This window comes from Vulpes lagopus, chromosome 13, assembly GCF_018345385.1.
Source record: "Vulpes lagopus strain Blue_001 chromosome 13, ASM1834538v1, whole genome shotgun sequence".
NCBI lineage: Eukaryota > Metazoa > Chordata > Mammalia > Carnivora > Canidae > Vulpes > Vulpes lagopus.
The window spans coordinates 660,554-665,479 of record NC_054836.1 but is presented as its reverse complement, the minus strand read 5'-3'; positions in this window follow the sequence as shown (position 1 = coordinate 665,479).

Here is a 4,926-nt window from a genome sequence, read left to right as displayed (position 1 = left end):
ATTTTTGCCTTTTTGAATTGCACAAAGCTATACTCTGTCATCAAAATAACAAGTGGTCTAATAAGCATGTGTGTTTCTTAAAGTAAGTGATAAATGATGAAGCAACTTGGCCCTTGGAGAGGACAGCCTCACTGGTCCCCCAAAAGTTCCACTGAGGTTGTAGGAACTTATATTTCCATGGATTTCCTACTCATACTTGTCCTATGTGGGCACTGAAGGCACAAACAAATTCTGGCTTTCTAGGTCTTGTCAGCTTAATGTCATCAGTCGGCCAAAGTGATAACTTACAGCATGATGAGATAATCAAGATTTCTGCAGGCTGTGGCTCTATTTGGCATAAATCCTTGAGACAAGACTATGATTTGTATTACTATCCCTGTTCAGTGTAATCACACTTCTGGAGTTTTTCAGCTATGCTGGACAAGACAAAACATCATTTTTAAGCTCAATATCTGCTTATCATTCACCAGAGGTAAAAATAAAATCTTCAGTGAGAAAATCACAATTTTACCAACAGTTGACTGCACTTATGATAATCTATTAATCTCCAAAATGCATCCATCTTCTGCCCCTGACAAGCCAGATGGTTAATTAAGGGTGTGAATAAGAATCACCAAAACTACGACTTTAAAGTATTGATATTATGTTTGATATATTGTTTTTGTAAAGAAAAAAAAGCTCTAGAATCTTCCCTTGCTCCACACTGTCCTTTTCTCCTTAAGGCAGGGGGCCAATGTGAGGAGTCTGTCAGTTTTTGAATATGCCCAATATTGCCCCTCCAGATTCACTTTCCATCATTTTCTATCCTGATTTCTTCCCAGGAGGCTGACCTGTATGAATAACATCATGAAATTTTGAGTCCTCTGATGTCGGATTGGTTTTCGCTAATGATGCTTTGCAAAGGTGTGAAGTCACAGTATTTCTTTTCCTGGTTTCTTCCCTGTGAGTTCAGGTCACGCTAGCTACATCCCTTGATAGAAAGTTGCTGTTCTCAAGGTATTCTCGTCTAAACTCTCATCTTACCTTCAGTTTCTGGTAATCCCTCCTTCTCCTTATCCCTTTGAGCCTAGAGATGGTAACAACCATACTGTTGCTAGCCCCTCTTTCCCTCACTTTGTGTTTCTCTACAACCTTCATACACCTTTGAAATTAGCCCCTTTGTTTAAAAGTAAATAAAAACTTTTAGAATTATCCTGATTTGAGTGTGCTGTTTGCCATTGGGACTCAAACCGAAACATTCAGTATATCTATTTTCCACCCATTCACTAAAAAAAAAAAAAAAAAAAAAAGCACAGAAATGAGTACTAGGTTTAATGTATATTTGAACCAAGGTCAGCACTCACTTTATTACTTTCTACAATCTCCTCTTCTAACTGAGCACCTTTGTGGCATTCATGCTCATTTAAGATGAAATTCAGTGTCCAAAGTCACCAAGAATTTTTAGTATTTTCCTTTCCCACCATAGTGTTCTGGTGGAATTGGTCACAGGTCCCTATACAGAAGGCTAGGAGGAAATTTAGAGGACATACTTGCTATTGTTGAAGTATTTCCTTTATTCAAGGAGCTGCCCAATTATTTCAGTCATAATCCCATCAATTATTTAGCTACCACCAAAAATGTGTACGTTAGATAATCCTAGTGGCCACTCCGATGCTGCTTTCTATTGAGCCACCCATACTTACTTTGTTTCTATTAGTTAAATATCTTTCTTTGTTCTCTACAACCTAGGGATGTGGAGATTCTCATAGAAATCAGGGAGTCCTTTTCATCTATAGTGTCTCTATGGAGACAAAATCCTATTGTGCAGATTTTTGCTGAACTTTTGTGTCCATAACATAATCTATAGTAGCTTTGATATTTTTGGTTGATATGTTCATTTCCATCAACAATTAAAACCATGAATATCCTTGCTTTAGAGAAAACAATTCTCCACAATTCATTTCTAAAAGATGTTGGCACTCCACTCACCATTTACTTTTCATGGCCTAGAGAAAGAGTGTCATGTGGCTGTTCTTTGGAGATATACTTAGGGGGTAATTTACACATAATAAATCTGCTACAATTTTGGATTAGTTTTGCTAGTAATGTTAACATGTTTTGCTGGTGCATATTCACATGGGATTTATGGGAATATAAAGAATTCAAAGGTTGCCACTGTGTGTGTGGCTTGACTAAGGCTACAGTGCAAGGGAAAGGATTGTGAGAACCAATTGGTTTTTTTGTACATGGAAAATTTCAGATACCTATTAGATGTCTAGATTGATAGATGGAAGTGGACATATCACATGATTTGGAGTTCCTGGATATTCAGGGCTAAAGACACAAATTTGAGAGTCAACAGAATGTAAATGGTATTTAGAGCCACAGGATAAGATGAAATTATCTATGGAGAAAAGAGAAAAGAGCTTAAGCCTGATCCCTAGGGCACATCAATGTTTAAAAATCAGACATAAAAGAAGGAGCCAGAAAAGTAAGATGAGAAGCAGCAGCTACTGAAGAGTGTCATGGAGAGAAGTCAAGAGAACAGAGTGGCCCAGGAAGGTTATAATGGTTAATTGTGTCTAATGCTGCTGAGAAATGGAGTAGCGTAAAGATGAGAACTTAGCAATTGGTTGGCAATATGCAAGAGCTATTTCACTGGAAAGATCAACAAAACAGGAGAATTTAGAAACGGGTTTAATGGCAATTGGGAAGAATTATATTGGACTATGTCACAAATGGTTGGAATCAAATGATTTTTAAAAATCTCTTCCAGCTTAGTTATTCTGTTATTCCCCATGACTACACCAACTGTTGGGAACATGAAAATACAGGGCCCTCAGCTGATGCTCCATGAGAGAGATCTTGGATAGCTGATGCTTCAAACCCAGTAAGCTTCAGTAGAATGCATGCTGATCTCAACTCCAGTAAGCCATTTTGCAGGTCCAAAAATTTTCTGATGCATTAGGTACAATAAAAAAGTCAGTAATGTGGAAAATAAAGAGGTACCCCTAGGTTTTCAGGACTAAACTAAAAATGGATGAATGGCACATATAATAAAAGGTGAAAATGAAATTTGTTTTTATTGTTACAAAGCTAATGAAAAACTGGTTTAGGGAAAGAAATGAGGCCATCATATTTGTTGGTACATGCCAACTCCTACCAGGAAATTTTCAAAAAGAGAGGAAGAGATTAAGTCACTCCACAATAAAAAGGTCATCTAATAAAATTGGAAATTTTGCTAAATCCTTGGAAAAACCAAAATTAAACTTCAGAATTAAGAGATGGGATTTCTACACCCATGACACTAACAAACTGGTTGTTCTTGATGTATAGGAATTACCCCTTCTCCACATTTTGCTTTCTATGGGTTCGGTTACCTGCAGTCAATGGCAGTACAGAAGCAGATGATCCTTCTTCAGACAAATGGGCAGAAGGTGAGTAATAGCCTATCATACATCATGATGCCTATGTCATTGAAATCACTTATCATCATGTAGACACTTTAACATCTCACATCATCATAAGAAGTAGAAAGATGAATACAGTAAAATAAAACATTTTGAAGGGGGCACCTGTGGCTCACTTGGTTAAGCTTCTGTCTCTTGATTTCAGCTCAGGTCATGATCTCAGTGTTGTGAGATGGAGCCCCTTGTCAGGCTCTGTGCTCAGTCCTGAATCTGCTTGCCCCTCTCCTTCTGCACCACTCTCTCTCTCTCTCAAGTGAATAAATAAAATCTTAAAAAGAGAGATTTCATAAGTCTATTGGAAAAGGACAAGCATTATATGGTCTCATTCATTTGGGGAATATAAAAATTAATGAAAGGGAATAAAGGGAAAGGAGAGAAGATGAGTGAAAATATCAGTGAGGGTGACAAAACATGAGAGACACCTAACTCTGGGAAATGAAGAAGGGGTAGTGGAAGGGGAGGTGGGCAGGGGGTTGGGGTGACTGGGTGATGGGCACTGAGGGGGTCACTTGGCAGGATGAGTGTTATGCTATATGTTGGCAAATTGAACTCCAATAAAAAAATTTTAAAAAAGATATTTCAAGAGACCACATTCATATAACTCTCATTAGAGTATATTGTTATAATTGTTCTATTTTATTGTTGTTGTTGTTAATCTCTAATTATGCTTAATTTATAAATTAAACTTTATCATGGATATGTATGTATAGGAAAAAACATAGTACATATAGGTTTTGGTATTATCTGCAGTTTCAGGCATCCATTGAGGGTTTGCAACAGATGCCCTGTGGATAAAAGGGATCTACCGTGGCATTCAAAAGTGCTTTAATGGGAGCCAAAGTATTTTTTGGCTTGTGAAAGTAAGTGATAAATTGCTTGGCCAGCATGTTCTTCCTCTCCAAGCTCATAGAAGGTTTTCATTACACTTTCAGGGACAGTTGGTTAACAAATCTAGATAATCAAACTAAAAACTACTCATTAAAAGTTTAGAGTATTGACAGCATTGAAAATAACTTGAAAAGTATTCTTTGTAGTGAAATAACATAGTAAACCACAAAGCATAACTATGAGTCTAAGACCTACAAAGCTTTTTTGTTTTTAATTAGAGAAGCATGATGATTAAAGATGAATTCTCAAGAGAATTGACTAAAATTTAGCTGTCTTTCAAATTACTGTAAAAAGTGATTTTTTAAAAAAATTACAAGTAAATAATACTCTTGAGAATGTTAAATTGACTTAACTATTTTTCATAATTTGGGTATATATTTAATAATCATATTTATTACACCTATTTTATAATTTTATTGATTCATGTATATAGAAGGGACAGCATATTAAGCTATTCTTGTTAAAATATGATTATTGGTAGGGAAGTCACTAATAAATTAAATGTTCATTACTATCCATTGACAAGCATAGATATGTAACCTAACATAATAACACAGGAGAATCAAATACCTAACTAGAAGTATAAAAA